Source organism: Bufo bufo, chromosome 1 (genome assembly GCF_905171765.1).
Source record: "Bufo bufo chromosome 1, aBufBuf1.1, whole genome shotgun sequence".
Classification (NCBI taxonomy): domain Eukaryota; kingdom Metazoa; phylum Chordata; class Amphibia; order Anura; family Bufonidae; genus Bufo; species Bufo bufo.
This window is the reverse complement of record NC_053389.1, coordinates 299,697,154-299,718,314: the sequence shown is the minus strand read 5'-3', so window position 1 is coordinate 299,718,314 and position 21,161 is coordinate 299,697,154. Positions and strand designations below refer to the sequence as shown.

Sequence of the window (21,161 nt, the reverse complement as noted above, 5' to 3'; positions counted from 1 at the left end):
ACACTCCGTAGTGGTTCCGTTCCATGGTTCCGTTCTGCACCGCATCTCCGGATTTGCGGACCCATTCCGTGATGTGGAATGTACACGGCCGGTGCCCTGTGTATTGCGGACCCGCCGTATGCGGGCCGCGATACGGCAATGGAGGAGCAACGGCCGTATAAATGAGCCTAAGGCAAAGGTGTCTGCAGTGTATGAACGAGGCATTAAAGGGGTTTTCCAGTATTAGAAAAAAGATGGCTGCTTTCTTCCAAAAACAGCACCACCCCTGTCCACAGGTTGTGTGCAATACTGCAGCTCAGCCCCATTGATTCCATTGGAGCCAAGCTGCCATACCAGACACAACCAAGGGGCAGGGGTGCCATAGTTTTTTAAATAAAGCAGCCAACTTTTTTTTTTATCCTGTACAACCCCTTTAAGCCACTGTTTTTCAAATTGATCACTATAAGGCCCCATTCACACGACCTTATTTTTGTTCTCCGCATCCGTTCTGCAATATTGCAGCACCCGGTCTGCTTCCGTTTCACAATTCTGCAGCACACAGTGTGCTGTCCACATCTTTTGCAGCCTTGTTGAACTGAATGGGTCCGCATGCGAGCTGCAAAATTGCGGAACGGATCCGCACTTCTGTTCCGCGGCCCTACAAAAAAAGATAGAACATGTCCTATTCTTGTCCGTTTTTGCAGACATGAATAGGCATTTCTATCATAAAATGCAGAATGCACACGACTGGTATCCACGTTTTGCAGATCCGCAATTTGCAGTCCGAAAAAACGGATACGGTTGTGTAAATGAGCCCTAAGGCTGGATTCACAAGTGACTGAAAATCCAGCAGAAAATCTATAAGAAAACCGCATGTATTACATGTGGTTTTCACCAAGAAAAGGCCAGCAGATTTTACCCTCTCCATTGTAAAGGGAGAAATCCGCTGTATAAATTGACATGCTTTCGTTTTGTTTTTTTAAGCAGCGTGTGAATTCTGAATATTTCATCTACTTTACTGGTACTGTACAACGCTGCAGATTTGCTGCGTGAAAATCTGTGATGACAAATCGGCAGCTATTCAGTCACATGTGAACCCAGCCTAAGGCCTCCTGCACACAAACGTTTTTTTTTCCCCATTTACAGGCCGTTTTTTGCGTTCTGTATACGGTCCGTATACGGAACCATTCATTTCAATGGTTCCGCAAAAAAAACTGAATGTACTCCGTATGCATTCCGTTTCCGTATTTCCGTTTATCCGTTGAAAGATAGAACATGTCCTATTATTGCCCGCAAATCACGTTCCGTGTCTCTATTCAAGTCAATGGGTCCGCAAAAAAAACTGAACACATACGGAAATGCATCCGTATGTCTTCCATATCCGTTCCGTTTTTGCGGAACCATCTATTGAAAATGTTATGCCCAGCCCAATATTTTCTATGTAATTACTGTATACTGTATATGCCATACGGAAAAACAGAACCAAAACGGAAACGCAACGGAAACAAGAAAACGGAAAAACGGATCTGGAAAAAACGTCCTGCAAAACACTGAAAAAGCCATACGGTCGTGTGCAGGAGGCCTAAGGGTACTTTCACACTTAGGCTGCATTCACACTTCCGTGGAACACGGTCTGCGCGATACCGGCCTGGATTTCTTTGTGCGCTTCCTGCTGCCGCCGCAGTGCAGTAATACACTGGTATAATCATAGCAACCAATAACGCTGTGCGCTCCTGCACTCTGAAGAAATCCAGGCCGGTATCACATGGACCGTGTTCCACGGACATATGAATGCAGCCTTAGCGTTAAAGTTTTCCAGTATTAAGTTCCATCATAGGGGCTCAATACCGGGAAAAAACGCTTCAGTTTTTTCCACATTCATTGTCAATGGGGACAAAACTGAACAGAACGGAATGCTCCAAAATGCATTCCATTCCGTTTAGTTGCGTTCCCAGACCGGAGAGCAAACCACAGCATGTTGTAGTTTGTTTTCCGTCCTGGGATTTCCAATGGAGTTCAAAACGGATCCGTCTTGGCAATGTTAAAGAAATGTTAACGATAATACAACCGGATCCTTACATAACGGATGCAGACTGTTGTATTATCAGTAATGGAAGCGTTTTTGCTGAACCCTGCCGAAACCAGCAAAAACCCTAGTGTGAAAGTAGCCTAAGACTATTTTCACAACATTCTAAAACCAGTGGCAGAGCTGTCGTCTGATCAGTCTCTGAGGACAGCTCATTCTTGGCTGTGGAACACCCCCCCAAAACTTGCCAAATACTGCAACCTATTTTAGCCCTTTCTCTTTGGCTTCAATAAGGATTTCAGTTGAAATATGCTTGTAAGAAGGCCTCATGCACACAGCCGTTGTTTTGGTCTGCATCCGAGACGCAATCACTTCAATGGGGCCGCAAAAGATGCGGACAGCACTCTGTGTGCTGTCCGCATCCATTGCTCCGTTCCGTGGCCCCGCAAAAAAAAATATAACCTGTCCTATTCTTGTCCGCGCTTTGCGGATAAGAATAGGCAGTTATATTAAAGTCTGTCTGTGCCGTTCCACAAATTGCGGAACGCACACAGACGCCATCCGTGTTTTGCAGGTCCACGATTTGCGGACCGCAAAACACACAACGGTCGTGTGCATGAGGCCTAACACAGATGGAATACACCGTGTATTTTAGCTGTGTGATGGCAGATTTTCTTGCAGAAATGAGTTCCGATCCCCTGAATGGGGCTTGCAGAAATCCGTGCACTTGCCGCCAAAACAAACCCAATCAGATGAATGGAAGCAATTTTCATTCAAGGAAATTTCTTCCTAACATAATCTGCGGTGTGTGAAAGCACCCTAATGAGGGATCATAATGAGCTGGACACCTTTTGCTGTTTTTTGGAGAGTCATTGTGGAGCCGCCATTACTCACACACTAAGATCAGTATCATTCCCAGGGACTTTTCACCAATGAGTGACTGATTTGGAATAGGTTAGAGAACAGCATTTTATTGACACATGATACATGTCTTTGTGGTCACTGAGCAGGAGCACGGGGTTTCTGCAGATTACACGGGTCAGGGGTGCTGTTTGACCCCACCCAACCTCTAAACGTACAAATGCCGCGACTTCTCTCCTCCACTACAAGGACATAGACCTTTGTCATGCAGCGCACATTATCGCCGCTCCACAACACACCCGGTCATGTGAGGCTTCAATGAATGGATTATTATTAGGACTCTTTTTACCATTTCACTTCCTCTTTTCTCAACGTCAGCCGACCTTCCCTACAGCCAATCAGCGTTCTCCCTCTACAACCCTGTCAGCCAATGCCAGTGATCCACGCAGAGAAGGTCCTGGAAGGTTTCCGCCCCGCAAATAATTAGCGGCTACTCCAGCCAATGACACATCGTCATCTAGTTTTAGCCTCGCCCCAACGCATTTTGTAGCCAATAGATGAGCGAGTTCTAGGCGTGGCCAGTGTGGGGGTTCGGGGAGGCTGTGTCCTACCTTTTAGTGCGTGACTCCTCCCCCTCTGCTTCACTCCCGGCAGGACACGTGACGGAGCGGTTGGTGCAGCGACGGAGGGTAGCCGGTGTCTGTGGAGGAGGAGGGGAGAACCCTGTTCGTACGGTGAGTGGGTTTCTAGCAGGCATAGAAAACAATGGCGGCCGGTGTGGAGCTTCTGCACTTTTGCAGCATTAGGTCCTGGTCGCCTGAATCAGTGATACACCGGCTTCCACTCTGTCATAGCCCTAACGCTAGGCCTCAAATACTGTTCACCCTCATTACGGTAGGCGAACGTATCCTCTGACATGTCTTATCACCGGGTCATTCATTAACGCTGCTCTCGGTGACTGTGCGTGTGAATAAAGCCGACACCGCATGCGATTTCTGCTGCTCCGTCGAGTGTTGCAGCCAGTCTTTCATGTAGATTTGATGTGGTGTATATATTACCCCTTTAATAGGCGGTGTTATGTAATGACTACTTGCCAACGCCAGCTTCTATTGCAAGATGTCACAATCAGTGACAGAACCCGTTAGAGTGGGGTGAATGTATTGTCTGGCCCCTGTCACACTGCCCTTCTATTGAAGACTTGGGTGGGTGCCTCATGGACCCCTCCCCCATCTTGAGCATGGTCAGTCGTGGAAGGCCATTAGTTACACTGGGTGATCTTCTCTGGTTGTATATAGGGGGTGGGGTACCCTATGTTAAGAGCTATGGGTTATCAGCCACCCGAAGAGATGCCCTATCTCCACACATGTCACCTCTCCGATCCCTGCAGAGGTACAGGTTATCAGCCACGAGCTGAGATGCCCTATCTCCACACACATCACCTCTCCGATCCCTGCAGCGTTATGGGTTATCAGCCACCCGAAGAGATGCCCCATCTCCATACGTCACCTCCGATCCCTGCAGCGTTATGGGTTATCAGCCACCAGAGGAGATGCCCTATCTCCACACATGCCACCTCTCCGATCCCTGCAGAGGTACAGGTTATCAGCCACGAGCTGAGATGCCCTATCTCCACACACATCACCTCTCCGATCCCTGCAGCGTTATGGGTTATCAGCCACCCGAAGAGATGCCCCATCTCCATACGTCACCTCCGATCCCTGCAGCGTTATGGGTTATCAGCCACCAGAGGAGATGCCCTATCTCCACACATGCCACCTCTCCGATCCCTGCAGAGGTATGGGTTATCAGCCACGAGCTGAGATGCGCTATCTCCACACACATCACCTCTCCGATCCCTGCAGAGGTATGGGTTATCAGCCACCAGAGGAGATGCCCCATCTCCACACGTCACCTCTGATCCCTGCAGACTCGCAGAGGTATGGGTTATCAGCCACCAGAGGAGATGCCCCATCTCCACACATGTCACCTCTCTGATCCCTCGAGCTGAGATGCCCTATTTCCACACATGCCGTATTGCCACCTCTCTGATCCCTGCCCCCTGCTGACTCATTCCTGTTGTGAAGATAAAAAAAAACTGTGCGAAATGCTGAACCTCTTGCGGGCAAGTCCCTGGTGGTTACAGAAGCAGTCTGTGGGGGCACTGCCAGTAATGTAGGCAGGGTTACATGTATTTCCTCTTCTGAACCCTTATTCCAGGCCGCATTATTATGGCCCGTTATGGTGACCTAGTTATACATGGCAGCTGCCTGGGGCTGTCATGAAATGATGGGAGTTGTAACCTTACAACATTTGGGGGATCCCAGGTTGGCAGTGTGATGTCTGGTACCCTCGCCTTGTCATTTTCATGGCATGTCAGCCAGGTTTAGACAGATTTCAGGTCGCTGTTTTGCTGGGATTATTTTCTGTGGATTTAGTTTTCTTTGGTTGCCACAAAAAAAAAATCAAGCTCTAAAATGGCTTGTTTCACAACGCGCCTGGCAAGTGGCGGAGATACCGCGAGGCAGACGCCTGAGTCATTAGTTGTCCATGTCATACATCAAAAGCCTCTTCATACAGAGCAGCTGTCACTCATGGATTCGGGTCACAAGCCAACAAGAGGGTAATTTTAGGGTCCATTCACACGACTGTAAAAGTTTTGGGCCTGTATTGCGGACCGCAAATGGCGGATCTGCAATATATGGGCACTAGGGCTGCATGATATATCGCAAAAATAATCGAATCGCGATAATCGGCAAATGCGATTCGGCCGACCCGAAAATGCTGCGATTTATATATGAAGGGGCCCCTATTGATAAAATGTCCTCTCTCCTCTGTACTTTCACAATGAATGCACTGCAGCGAGCGAGGCGGCCGGCGCGTGACTGACGTCACTTAGTCACGCTCCTGCTTCCTGAATTAAGTGGGAGGAGCGTGACAGTGACGTCAGTCACGTGCCTGCCGGTGTTCTATGAAAAAGCCTTAAGTCACGTGGTGTGCCGGGGGGTGTGTGTGCTCATAATCAGTTATACGGTGGCCGCTCGCTCGGCAGTAATCCTTCACCAGCATCCATGATCCAGCATATTGGGGGGCATTGCTGGCTTTGGGGGGCATTGCAGTGTGAGACAACAAAACAAAAGATCTTCTTACACCAGAGGGCGGTTGGGCGCACGCGCGGCGTCCGTGCACGAGCGCCTGCACGAGTTAGCCAGCGCTGACTGTAATTTTAATTTTACTTTAACCTGCACGATGTTACTGCACTTGCGTGGAGGGGCCGACACACCCACTACGTCACGTGGGTTAAGGGTTTTTGCCGAGCGAGCGCTGGCTGTAATTTCTCTTTAGCAGTGCAAAGCAAATAGACCTCTAGCACAATTCCCTTAAAATATCGCATCGCACATCGTTATCGCAATTTTTAGGGCCCTAATCGCAATCGCACAAAATTCCCATATCGTGCAGCCCTAATGGGCACTGGAAGTGTGCACTCCAGGGTGTGGATATGTGGGCACCTGCCATGTGAATCCCGTATTGTGGTGTGGACCCATTGACTTGAATGTGTCCACGATCCGCAAATTATGGCAACAGGCCATGTCCTATCTTTTGCGTAGAGGAAGCACATCTGTGGGCTTTTGGGTCTGTATCTCAGCACTGGAAAAGATGATGGGACATGTCCTATCTTTTGCTGTATTTTGCAGATCGTGGACCTATTCAAGTCAATGGTTCTGCACCACAATACGGGATTCACACAGCCGGTGCCCGTGCATTGCAGATTGCTATTTGTGGTACACAGCATGGTAACGGAGCCCTTACTGTCGTGTGAATGGGCCCTAAACAAGCACAAATTATGAAGCCTAAATTAAAGTCTTTTTTTTTCAGGACTTAGATATTGATGACTTCATTAGTATCAGAACGGTGGAGTTTTGGGGGTGCTCCATTGGGTACGGGGCCTCTGTTCTCGTAATCGGTGAGGGTCCCAGTAGTAGGACCTCCACCGATCTGCTAGTTATCCCCTATCCTGTGAATATTGAATAACTTCATATAACCGCAATATCCAATTAACTATTCGTCACCTATGATCAGCTGATAACATAATGAGACAGATCAGGGTGAGCTAGGCCTAAATCTGCGGTCTGAACTGGAGGTCCAATGAGTTTGAGAGGGGCTGCCTGGATGTTACAGTATGGCTGCAGTCACATGATGTGGTGCGGCTGTTGGGCTGAAAGTTGTTCTGATGAGGAGGAGAGACTTAGACACTTGACCAGAGCCAAACCCTTTGGTTGCCAGATTAGATGACGTCTTGACACAGGCTAGAGAAAGCTGTTCAGAAGTTCTGGTATCAGGCAAAGCAGTGAAGTTCTAAATGAAGGTAAATGACTATAATGTGTATGTGGGTAAGGGGTTTCTAATGGAAACAATTTAACCCCTGGAATACCCCTTTATAAGGGTCATCTGACCACACTGCCATTTTACTTGCAGCCCTGAAAGTGCTCAGCCTAAGGCACCTTTCACACAAGTAAGTTTTCCGCCACACTCGTGTGAAAGAGGCCTAAAGGAAAAAACCTTCTAGCGCTCCATACCGGACCTGATCCCCGCTGCTTCCTGCTCATATACAAGGAAAAATATGTGCAGATGCCTGTAGGCTGCTGCTGAATTACAAAAGCAAGAACACCCTGAATACAGGGGTTATGCATCATACTCCATATATATTCAACTAGCAGAAGGACCCGGCTTCGCTCGGGTATATTTCATTTAATGTTTGTGTGTGTCGTTAAAAGATATCGACAGTATCCCCCATAACAGTGACATCTATAGCACCCCACCCCTGTAAAGGGCTTCCGTCACCCCCCAAAAATCATTTTTGGGCTAATTAAAATCCTTATAGTGCGATTATTCAATATATAGTGATCTTACCTTTTTCTGTTTAGTTTCTTTAAAAACTGCACTTTTATAATATGTTAATTACCTTGCTACCAGCAAGTAGGGCGTCTACTTGCTGGTAGCCGCCGCATCCTCCTTTAAAAAAAACGCCCCCTCCTCCTGTTGATTGACAGGGCCAGCGAGCGCTCTCCTCCTCCGGCTGGCCCTGTCTGCAATTCAAATCCCGCGCCTTACGTGTCTTCATTCGGTGCAGGCGCTCTGAGAGGACGACGCTCGCTTCCTCAGCACTCCCTCAGTGTGCCTGCGCCGATGACGTCACCTCTAAACCCGAAAGAGAAGAAGTCATCGGCGCAGGCGCACTGAGGGAGTGCTGAGGAAGCGAGCGTCCTTCTCTCAGAGCGCCTGCGCCGAATGAAGACACGTAAGGCGCAGGCGCGGGATTTGAATTGCAGACAGGGCCAGCCGGAGGAGGAGGAGAGCGCTCGCTGGCCCGGTCAATCAACAGGAGGAGGGGGCGTTTTTTTGAAAGAAGGATGCGGCGGCTACCAGCAAGTAGACGCCCTACTTGCTGGTAGCAAGGTAATTAACATATTATAAAAGTGCGGTTTTTAAAGAAACTAAACAGAAAAAGGTAAGATCACTATATATTGAATAATCGCACTATAAGGATTTTAATTAGCCCAAAAATGAAAAATGACTTTTGGGGGTGACAGAAGCCCTTTAACAATGAACTCCACAGTGCCCCACCCCTTAACACTGAACCCCATCCCCCAAGCCCATTCCCTTAACTTTGATCTTCACAACAGCCCGCCCCTTTATCAGTGAGTTTGACAGCACCCCACTCCCTTGACAGTGACCTCCTCAGGGGCCCGCCCCCTTAGCAGTGACCTCCACAGCGCCCTGCCCCTTTTATGCTAGGGCTACATGATGACACAAGACATTTTGTCTCAACAATTTTTATAATGATAGTCTATGGTGTCGCACTATAACATGTGACATACTGCGACTGTCGCCGTCGCAGTGCAACACCATAGACTATCATTATAAAAATTGTTGCGCGACATATGTAGCAGTGTAGCCCTACCCTAAAGCTGACCTACAGCAGTGAAGAAAAATGGCTGGGTTGTTATGGAAACCTGGAGTAAAGCTGTGTATGTGGAGACTAAGGGCCTGCGAGCTTCTATTGGCTGATAAGGGATATGTGACCGTGTGTACGGCAGTTGGGATATGAAGAGCGAGACTTGCAGGCTTGTATTGGCTAATGCAGGAATATCTCAGGAACAATATGTCCTAGAGAGCTGTGACTAGGGATCGACCGACTATCGGTTTTACTGATATTTTCGGCCGATATTCAGTATTTTGATCGTTATCGGCATCTATTTTGCCGATATACCGATAACGTATTGGGAACACAGAACGCGCTGCTGACTGCGCTCTCCGTGTTCCCTCGGCAGCACAGGGGAGAAGGAAGCAGTGTCTCCCTCCCCCTGTGATGCTGCTGCAGCCAGTGAGAGGAAGGAGGACGAGGAGGGGAGGGGCTGTGGCCGCTGCGCCACCAATAAAGATAAGTCTCTCAATCATTCATTTACAGGAGGCGGGAGCTGGCTGCAGAATCACATAGCCGGCTCCCGACCTCTATGAGCGGTAGCTGCGGTCCGCGGTAGTTAACCCCTTAGGTGCCGCGGATCGCAGCTACCGCTCATAGAGGTCGGCAGCCGGCTATGTGATTCTGCAGCCAGCTCCCGCCTCCTGTATATGAATGATTGAGAGACTTATCTTCATTGGTGGCGCAGTGCGCTTCCCCCCCCAAGCCCCCCAGTATTAATCATTGGTGGCAGTGGCCACAGGGTCCCCTCTCCCCTCCTCCTCTGATCGGAGCCCCAGCAGTGTAAGCCTGGGGCTCGGATCAGTTACCATGGCAGCCAGGACGCTATTGAAGCCCTGTCTGCCATGATAAGCTCCATGCTGCTGTGTGCACAAAGCACAGAGCAGCAGGGACAGTGTGAGCTCCTATTCACCCTGATAGAAATCTATCAGGGTGAATAGAACAAGGGTTCTAGTCCCTAAGGGGGCTAAAAGTTAGTAAAAAAAAAAACAACAAAAAAAACCCACAAATATTAAGTATAAATGAAAAAGATTTACAAAAAATAAATAAAAAATACACGTTAACAATAAACATATTAATTTTCAGCAGATTTGTGTAGGAATTTATTTTTTCTCAAAAATGAAAATTCCCAGAATATCGGTATAAATTATCGGCTTTCGGCCTGAAAGTTCGCAAATTATCGGTATCGGCCCTAAAAAATCTATATCGTTCGATCCCTAGCTGTGACCCACAAGATTTCTTTCCAGGTAGCAATGGATGTGTATACAAAGTTTTGTTGAAATCGATGGTTGCGTTTTTGAGTGATCGTTGAACATACACATATACGTCGTCTTTTATATATAGATATAAATGACTGAGGCACTTGACAGATTATATATACAGTAAATCAAAATCATTTGTGCCCCTCCACCATGACAAGGTGACCTCTTCTAGATGCAACCCTGCTCCATAACGGCTCCTCCCTCCACTAACAGGCCTCAAAGGGAATCTATCACCCTGATTTTGGACCATTATCTACAGTAATACATAGTGCAGATAAAGGGGTCAGATCACTGTTTATTTTCCTACTGCCTCCCATTTCCCCATTGTCTGCGCTCAGAGCTGCATTGACATACATTGTTAGGACTGCTTTGCATGCGTACATGAGTCCTCTGCATTTTGGGCTTGTACCGACCAGTCATTCTGGGTCCATTACTCCACAATCGACCCTCTTTTTGATGCTCTACAGGGGACAGGACCCTCTACGCTGGAACTGGGCGCTAGTGGTTAGGAAAGTGGCTTCTTATTTTTTTAGGCTGGGCACTTTCAGTGGTTTAAGTAAAATTTCTGTGGGGTCAGATAACCACTTTAATTGTGATCTACCCCTTTAAAGGATATTCCTGCCTTAAGCATATGACTGATAGGTTGGCTTTTTGCTTTCATCTGTAATCGGAGGTTGATGGTAATATCTGATTATCGCCCTCAGTTACCACTCTGGACTTGTATATACAATATCTTTTCCAGGGCCTTTCCTGGCATATTATTGGAGGGAAGGTGAAGTAAATTGCCCAGGAACTCTTCCTGTCCGTTGCTTACTTTTTTGCCCTTTTTTATTTATTGCAATCATTTTTGTCATGACAAAAAGTTGTCCATTCAACATTTAAGGTTGAAAGGGTCATGCAAGAATTTCTGTCGCAGAGCTTCCTATATCCCCTTTCCTGCAGCCCCCTGGCCTTACCATATAGAAGAAAGTTCTGACACTTTGCAGCCAGAGTGCAGCTTTTGTGGTGAAATCTGCTCTAAAATTGAAAGGCATAATTCAACTGGTTGCTAAGGAGTCACTTCAGGTGTTATGCATGAAATCCTGTGTCTGGCACCCGTTCAGTAACAGGTTGGCAGCATGCCAGCTGAACCTGCCACTTGGCTTTTTCCTGTAGATAACAGAATTGCACAGCTGGCAGTTTAGCTGACGTCTGCCCCTTCTCCCATATTGTGTGCAGTCTGGGAAACACGACCCTTGACTGCCGCTCCTCTGAAATGAACTCATTGCATCATTGAAATTTTTGGTGCAGCGAGTTCCTACCTCGCCGTTGAGCTGTACTCGCATTTCCATCAGATACGCTGTAGATTTTTAGGTGCAGGAAATTCACAGTGCTCATGTCCCATGCAAACGTTCCCACAAGTGGCTACAGACAGAAGATTGACCGATGATAGCAGGAAGTTTGTAAGATGCCACAGGTTTGGGGAGTATACCAGTTTTTACAGAGTTGTCATGATTTGGGGTGCTGAGAACTCTATAATCGCCAAAACAAAAGGGCAGTTAGTTCAGATCTGTGCCCTTTTGTTTCTATTTGGATCTCAGAATGGGCAATGTATGTATTCATACAGTCTGCAGCCTCAAAAGGGTTGTCCCATCTTGCCGTTTCCACAGCAAGATGGGACTTAGCGCTGGCCCTCGGTAGCTGAGCTTACAGACTAACATCATAAATGTGAACCATTAGTTGCAGACATCAAAGAAGGTTTAACAATTACAGGGTAACGTGACTACGTGCCAGCTCCAGGTGGCTGGACGTGCAGAAACAGACGAGTAGGCCAGCGCTCCGCTCTTTCCGTAGCTGCCATTACATTGGCAGAACAAGTGCCGCAGCTTCTGCAACTCCCAGGGTTACTGAAAGGGCTTGTCTCACTTCAGCAAATAGCATTTATCATGTAGGCAAAGTTAATAAAAGGTACTTACTAATGTATTGTTATTACCAATTAGGGTTGTTGCGGGAATCGAAATTTCGATACCCAATCGGTACTTTTGTCCCGGTATCGATACGATACCGGGATTTCCATTTTTTTTATACTGGCTTGCGCTTCTGCGCAGTCTACTATCTCTGAACATGAGCGCGCTGCTGTCAGCGCGCTCATGTTCCCTGAGCAGCACAGGGGAGAAGGAAGCAGTCTCTCCCTCTCCCCTGTGCTGCTGCTGCCAGCAATGGGGAGGGAGGGGCGGGCGCACTGCGCCACCAATGATAGTACCTTTCATGGGTCCGGACTTTAAGCAGCAGGCTACACAGAGCGGCGCCCAGAGATGTCCCAACACTTACTATTATTCCTGGGCGCAGCTCCGTTCGCCCGCTGTGCGCCTGTGCCCCATTAGTCTCCTGCAGTCCTGCTCCATATGCTATCGGAGCAATGGGGAGGAGACAGCAGCTTCTCTAGTGGGCGTTCCTTTTCCCCTGGCTGTAGCGCTGTTCAATCGCAGAGCAGGGAGAAGGAACGCCCACTAGAGAAGCTGCTGTCTCCTCCCCATTGCTCAGATAGTAATTAGCATATGGAGCAGGAGAGGAGACAGTAATGGGGCACAGGCGCACAGCGGGCGAACGGAGCGGCGCCCAGGAATAAGTGCTGGGACATCCCTGGGCGCCGCTCTGTGTAGCCTGCTGCTTAACAAAGTCTGAACCCATATAAGGTAGTCTTTAACTTTTAATACAGGAGGCAGGTGCCGGCAGCAGAATCGCATAGCCGACACCTGCCTCTGACAGGGAGCTGTGATCAGCGACAGTTAACCCCTCAGGTGCGGCACCTGAGGGGTTAACTGCAGCGGATCGCAGCTCCCTGTCAGAGGTCGGGTGCCAGCTATTTGATTCCGGCACCCGCCTCCTGTATTTGTATTAACAGGTCAGTTATCTTCATTGGTGGCGCAGTGCGCCCCCAACACCCCAGTATAATAAACATTGGTGCAGTGCGCCCTCCCAACACCCCATTATAATGGCTACTAGGTATTTTTTTTTTGTCTGGGGCACTGCCCCTTTCCCAATTTTACATATAAAATATATAAACAATAAATAAACATTGCCACGTCCGAGAAGTCCAAACTATTAAAATAAGAAAAAATCTGCGCGATTCGCCATTATTAAAAATGCGGAATGCACGTGGCTATTTTTTTCGCGTGGTATCGAGTATCGCAATACTTTTTTATGGTATAGAAACCAAATCAAAATTTTGGTATCGCAACAACTCTTTTACCAATATTGCCTCCTTTGCTGGCTGGATTCATTTTTCTATCACATTATACACTGTTCAGTTTTATGGTTACTGACCACCCTGCAATCCATCAGCGGTGGTCGTGCTTGCACAATATAGGAAAAAGCACTAGTCTATGTGCGCTCCCATGGTCCTGGCCACCAGAGAGGCTAATGCTTTTTCCTATAGTGTGCAAGCACGACCACCACTGATGGATTGAAGGGTGGACGTAACCATGGAAACGAGCAGTGTATAATGATAAAAAAATGAATCCAGCCAGCAAAGGAAGAAATATGGCCAATCACAATACGTTAGTAAGTGCCTTGTATTAACTTTCTCTACCTGATAAATGCCATTTACTGAAGTGAGACAACCCCTTGAAGCAACGTAGCTTGCTGTGTTACTGTAATGGCGGCTACGGAAACAGCGGAGCATTGGCCTGCTCGTCAGTTTCTGCCACCTAGAAATGGGGATTAGTGCAGTTTGGGGACGCACCCAAGGCTCCAGATGGCGACCAAAATGGTCGCCAATGCGACTTAGAATTTACAAATGGCGAAAATACTTTTTAGTCTTGTCGCCATTTGCGACTAGACCTGCCGCCGCAGCTCTGCAATTGAATACAGCGGCGGGGCACAGGAGATGATAGATCTCTGCCCCGCCACCAATGTTCTTCTCAGCAGCGCAGTGGAGAAGGAGTCTCTCCCTCCCCCCTGTGCTGTTGCCGCCGCCAATAAGAAGAGAGACGGGAGGAGGAGGGGAGGGGCTGTGGCCACTGCGCCACCAATGAAGATAACTGACCTGCTAATACAAATACAGGAGGCGGGTGCCGGAATCAAATAGCCGACACCCGACCTCTATGACAGGGAGCTGAGATCAGCTGCAGTTAACCCCTCAGGTGCGGTACCTGGGGGGTTAACTGCAGCGGATCACAGCTCCCTGTAATAGGTCGGGTGGCGGCTATTTGATTCTGGCACCCGCCTCCTGTATTTGTATTAGCAGGTCAGTTATCTTCATTGGTGGCGCAGTGCGCCCCCCCCCCCCCAACACCCCAGTATAATAAACATTGGTGGCGCAGTGCGTGCCCCCAACACCCCAGTATAATAAACATTGGTGGCGCAGTGCCAATGAGGGCTAAAAATAAAAAATTAACTCACCACCTCCAATTGATCGCGTAGCTGCCAGTCTCCTGTTCTTTCTTCAGGACCTGTCAAAGGACCTGTGGTGTTGTCACTGAGCTCATCACATGGTCCATTACCATGGTGATGGATCATGTGATGAGCGCAGTGACGTCACCACAGGTCCTTTTCCTCATAGATGAAGACAGATGAGAAGCCGGGCTGCGCGAACAAGTGGATTAAGGTGAGTTGAATTATTATTATTTTTTTAACCCCTGCAGCCCTATTTTACTAAGCATTCTGTATTAAGAATGCTATTATTTTCCCTTATAACCATGTTATAAGGGAAAATAATTACATCTACACAACCTTGAACCCAAACCTGAACTTCAGTGAAGAAGTTCGGGTCTGGGTACTACAGTCAGTTTTTTATCACGCGCGTGCAAAACACATTGCACTCGCGCAATAAAAACTGACTGCAATTGCATCCGGAGCCAAAACGTGACGCCCGTCTGAAAGAGGCCTAAGGCTACTTTCACACTTGCGGCAGTGTGATCCGGCAAGCAGTTCAGTCGTCGGAACTGCCTGCCAGATCCGCTGATCTGGATCTGACTGAAAGCATTTGTGAGACGCATCCGGATGCGGATCCATCTCACAAATGCATTGCAATAACGGATCCGTCTCTCGCTTGTCATGCGGACAGACGGATCCGTCTTGTATCTTTTTACACAATTTTACAGATCCGGCATTCCGGTATTTTGAATGCCGGATCCGACACTAATACATTCCTATGGGGAAAAATGCCGGATCCGGCATTCCGGCAAGTCTTCAGTTTTTTTCCGCCGGAGATAAAACCGTAGCATGCTGCGGTTTTATCTTTTGCCTGATCAGTCAAAATGACTGAACTGAAGACATCCTGATGCATCCTGAACGGATTACTCTCCATTCAGAATGCATGGGGATATGCCTGATCAGTTCTTTTCCGGTATAGAGCCCCTGTGACGGAACTCTATGCCGGAAAAGAAAAACGCTAGTATGGAAGTACCCTAAAATATTAAGTATAAATCGCCCCCTTTCCCAATTTTACATCGAAAATATATAAACAATAAATAAACATATTACATAGCGCTGCATCCGAAAAGTCCAAACTGTTAAATTATTAAAAAATATCTCGTATGCGGTGAGCGCCGTAACAGAAATAAATAGAAACCATGTGATTCGCCGTTTTTTAGTCACCTTGTCACCCCAAAAAATAGGATCGGACTGTTCTATTATGGGCCGAATGTTTCATAAAATGCACGCGGCTTTTTTTTTTTTTTGGGTGTTTTTTATTTTTTGCGTGGTATTGAGTATCGCAATTATTTTTTATGGTGGCGAAAGCGTATCAAAATTTTGGTATCTAAACAACCCTACGCCGATCTGATCGGCGTAGCGTTGTCACGATACCAAAATTTTAAATCGGTTTCGATTTGGCGACTAAAAATTTTATTTTGCTCCTAAAATTTTCAGTTCAGGAGCCAATGGCTACTAGGTATTTTTTTTGTCTGGAGCACTGGCACCCTTTAACATACCCGGTATTCTAGCAATTTTTAAACCTTGGATGTCTGCTCTGCTTGTTCACATTTATGACATACTTGATAATTAGAATAGTATTGATTATTTTAGCCTAATTCCCCATTATATGATATATTGGTATCATTTAGGTTTATTGCTTAAACACATGGATTGATGAAATGTAGGTTTGGGTTTATGTAAAAAAAATAATTTTTCATTGATACAACTTTGTATCTACAGCATTTTCAGTGGCAAATGTGATCTGTTGCACAACCGCATGGTCAGTGAAAGCTCCCAAGTGCATCATTTATATTTGCAAGGCACTGTCCTGAAAATGCAAGTAGGAACCTTGCGTGAAGACTGCGGCGTGCCATAGATATTGACTGAATCGGCAGGCTTCTCATGTATGTGGACTTCTAGAAGCGGTTACAGCAGAAAGGACACATCCCCTGGTCTACCAGCTTGAGCGATGGGTGGGCGGGGGGCACTCATATTCTAGGTAGATTGTCATGTACATGGTGTACGTTCTGTGTGGGATTCTGGTGCAGATTCCAAAATAAAAACTGAACTCTCTTATGACAGACTATATAATGCCTGGTTGTTAATGGCCACCAAATAAACTATGTGCAATCGTGTATCTGTCAGGCCTTGGAGAGACCACTATAGGTTTCTTTGTATTAGGATAGACTAAACCTCCACATACAAACACATATCCAATAGTCTGGTTACCTCTGGCCCATTCCTTGTATGTGATTAGAAATCAGGGTAGGGTGATAATGACCTACCTGGACACGTCAGAGGGCATGCCCACAACGCTTTTTTCATGTAAGTCAGTAAATGTTCTTACATTTCATTTACTCAGGAGCCTGCTGTATAGCAAATCCCTGGAAACTGGGTGAACCAAACTAAACTGATGTCCTATGAAACATTCAGTCCCCTTCACAGCCCTGATTCACAGTGACCCGTCTTCATGGAACATGTCTTTCATCGTGTTAAACAAGCCTTTAGGGATCAGATTATCATCTGGGGTAGTAGAGGCTTATGATTCACTTTAAACAAGGCATGTAATCGGCTATAAGGAGCAATCATAGGTGCCCAGTACCTGAAGAACCCCCTTCAGTCAGCTCCCACTTATCTGATATTGATCATCTGTGCAATTCTAGGTAACCTTGGTATTGAAGAGGGTTACCCTGGAACTTGATATTGATGACCTATCCTCAGAATGGGTCATCAGTATCAGATCAGCGGGGGTCTGACTCCCGGCACCCCCAATGATCTGACATTTGAAGAGGCCACTGCGCTCTGTGAACGTTGCAGTCTCTTCACAGCTTACCAAGCACAGTGCCGCACATGGTATAGTGGCTGTACATGGTATAGCAGCTCAGCTCCATTCACTTGAAAGGGACTGAACTGGGTCTAGGCCAGGAATGGCAAACCTGCGCCTCTTCAGCTGTTGTAAAACTACAACTCCCACTATGCGCTGCAGTAGGCTGATAGCTGTAGGCAGACTGGGAATACTGGGAGTTGTAGTTCTGCAACAGCTGGAGAGCCGCAGGTTGGCCATCCCTGGTCTAGGCCATGTGTCTGATGCACTGGCCTAGGAAAGGCCTCAGCACTCAGGTAATCAGTATCAAATTCCTGGATAACCTCTTTAATATTTCAGTAATGAGAAATGGCAGATTTCCAGCACGTGCTCTGTCTGACAGATTGGATGTGCTCAAACAGTGGTTACTAGCAGAATGAGATCACTGACAGTTAAATATTAACTTACTCTTCCATCAGAAAGGGAAATTTTATTTTAAAGGGTTTGTGTCATCAGAAAAATTGTCATGTAGCTGGCTGACCGTAGCGATGTGCTAATGTCAGCAGTACATAACTGTGACTTCTATCTCACTGCTTGCTGCCGTTCGCGCAAAATAATGAATTTTATAATATGCAAATAAGCCTCTAGGTGCTAGTGGGGCATTGCTGCAGCACCTAGAGGCTCCGTCCTCTTACCGTTTGGCACGCACTTGTAAAGGTGATTGAGATTTTCTCCTCTGTGCCCCGCAAATCCCCCACCGCCCATTTTAGTATTTTAGCCGCACCCACATCAGACCATGTGACACAGAAGCTACCAGGTGCAAAAGAACGTTACCAACAAAATAAAGTGGCACATTCCATACACATAAAGACAAAAACTCACTGAAAAAAGTGGCCTAAACGGGTGAAAATGCTCCAAACCCATACACTGTAGCGTGTCTCTTCAATGAAAAAATAAAAATGTGTGTGTATATATATGGATCGACCGATTATCGCTTTTACCGATATTATCGGCCGATATTCAGAACGTTATCGGCATCTATTTTGCCGATATACCGATAACGTATTGGGAACACAGAGCGCGCTGCTCTCAGCGCTCTGTGTTCCCTCCGCAGCACAGGGGAGAAGGAAGCAGTGTCTCCCTCCCCCTGTGCTGCCGCCAATTAGAGGAGAGAGGACAAAAGAAGGGGAGGGGCTGTGGCCACCGCTCCACCAATGAAGATAAGTCTTTCATTAATTCATATACAGGAGGCGGGAGCTGGCTGCAGAATCACATAGCCGGCTCCCGACCTCTATGAGCGGTAGCTGCGATCTGCGGTAGTTAACCCCTTAGGTGGCGCGGATCGCAGCTACCGCTCATAGAGGTCGGGAGCCGGCTATGTGATTCTGCAGCCAGCTCCCGCCTCCTGTATATGAATTGAGAGATTTCTCTTCATTGGTGGCGCAGTGCGCCCCCCCCCCCCCCCCCCCCCCCAAGCCCCCCAGTATTAATCATTGGTGGCGCAGTGCGCCCCCCATCCCAGTATTAAAAACATTGGTGGCGCAGTGCGCCCCCCCCCCCCCCCCCCTCAGTATTAATCATTGGTGGCAGTGGCCACAGGATCCCCTCTCTCCTGCTCTTTCGATCGGAGCCCTAGCAGTGTAAGCCTGGGGCTCCAATCGGTTACCATGGCAGCCAGGACGCTACTGAAGCCCTGGCTGCCATGTTCAGCTCCATGCTGCTGTGTGCACAGAGCAGCAGGGACAGTGTGAGCTCCTATTCACCCTGATAGAGATCTATCAGGGTGAATAGGACAAGGGTTCTAGTCCCTAAGGGGGCTAAAAGTTAGTAAAAAAAAAAATAATAATAATAAGTATAAATGAAAAAGAAAGATTTTCCAAAAAAAAAAAAAATACACGTTAACAATAAACATAAATTTTCAGCAGATTTGTGTAGGAATTTATTTATTTATTTATTTATTTTTTTTTTTCAAAAATGAAATTTCCCAGAATATCGGTATAAATTATCGGCTATCGGCCTGAAAGTTCACAAATTATCGGTATCGGCCCTAAAAAATCAATATCGGTCGATCCCTAATATATATATACATCCTAGATCTGAATTAATTAAATATTCTTCTGAAATACTTTGTTCTTTACATAGTTGAATGTGCTGACAACAAAATCACCCCAAAAAAAAAATTTGAAATCAAATTTTTTAACCCATGGAGGTCTGGATTTGGAGTCACCCTCAAAATTAAAGTGGAAAAACACACTACAGGCTGATCCAACTTTGATGTAATGTCCTTAAAACAAGTCAAAATGAGGCTCAGTAGTGTGTGTGGCCTCCACGTGCCTGTATGACCTCCCTACAACGCCTGTGCATGCTCCTGATGAAGTGGCAGACGGTCTCCTGAGGGATATCCTCCCAGACCTGGACTAAAGCATCTGCCAACTCCTGGACAGTCTGTGGTGCAACGTGACGTTGGTGGATAGAGCGAGACATGATGTCCCAGATGTGCTCAATTGGATTCAGGTCTTGGGAACGGGCGGGCCAGTCCATAGCATCAATGCCTTCGTATTGCAGGAACTGCTGACACACTCCAGCCACATGAGGTCTAGCATTGTCTTGCATTAGGAGGAACCCAGGGCCAACCGCACCAGCATATGGTCTCACAAGGGGTCTGAGGATTTATCTCGGTACCTAATGGCAATCAGGCTACCTCTGGCGAGCACATGGAGGGCTGTGCGGCCCTCCAAAGAAATGCCACCCCACACCATTACTGACCCGATGCCAAACCGGTCATGCTGGAGGATGTTGCAGGCAGCAGAACGTTCTCCACGGCGTCTCCAGACTCTGTCACGTCTGTCACATGTGCTCAGTGTGAACCTGCTTTCATCTGTGAAGAGCACAGGGCGCCAGTGGCGAATTTGCCAATCTTGGTGTTTTCTGGCAAATGCCAAACGTCCTGCACGGTGTTGGGCTGTAAGCACAACCCCCACCTGTGGACGTCGGGCCCTCATATCACCCTCATGGAGTCTGTTTCTGACTGTTTAAGGAGACACATGCACATTTGTGGCCTGCTGGAGGTCATTTTGCAGGCTCTGGCAGTGCTCCTCCTGTTCCTCCTTGCACAAAGGCGGAGGTAGCGGTCCTGCTGCTGGGTTGTTGCCCTCCTACGGCCTCCTCCACGTCTCCTGATGTACTGGCCGGTCTCCTGGTAGTGCCTCCATGCTCTGGACACTACGCTGACAGACACAGCAAACCTTCTTGCCACAGCTCGCATTGATGTGCCATCCTAGATAAGCTGCACTACCTGAGCCACTTGTGTGGGTTGTAGACTCCGTCTCATGCTACCACTAGAGTGAAAGCACCGCCAGCATTCAAAAGTGACCAAAACATCAGCCAGGAAGCATAGGAACTGAGAAGTGGACTGTGGTCACCACCTGCAGAACCACTCCTTTATTGGGGGTGTCTTGCTAATTGCCTATAATTTCCACCTGTTGTCTATCCCATTTGCACAACAGCATGTGAAATTGATTGTCACTCAGTGTTCCTTCCTAAGTGGACAGTTTGATTTCACAGAAGTGTGATTGACTTGGAGTTACATTGTGTTGTTTAAGTGTTCCCTTTATTTTTTTGAGCAGTGTGTATGTATGTATGTATGTATATATATATATATATATATATATATATATAATTAAGAAATATTACAAAAAATATATATAATAAAGTTCACCACTGTGTTTTCTTCTTTTTTGGCGTCGCAGACTACCGTGTGAAGCTGGCTTATTCACATTCAACAGACAGTTCAAAGAAGGTGTCGCGCTGCCTCACTTGTCTCTAATTCGAAGGTCTTGATCAGGATAGGAT

General features: G+C 47.2%; 1 protein-coding gene across 2 annotated transcripts in view; it reads left to right on the top strand.

Annotated features, from left to right (window-relative positions):
* Nucleotides 1–3,495: 3,495 nt before the first annotated feature.
* Nucleotides 3,496–21,161, top strand: part of CANX (calnexin) — a 42,665-nt gene continuing 24,999 nt past the window's right edge. For both annotated transcript variants that reach the window (XM_040440928.1, XM_040440918.1), the window contains exon 1: nucleotides 3,496–3,600. The gene's annotated coding sequence lies outside the window, so the exon portion shown is untranslated. The remainder of the gene's footprint in view (nucleotides 3,601–21,161) is intronic.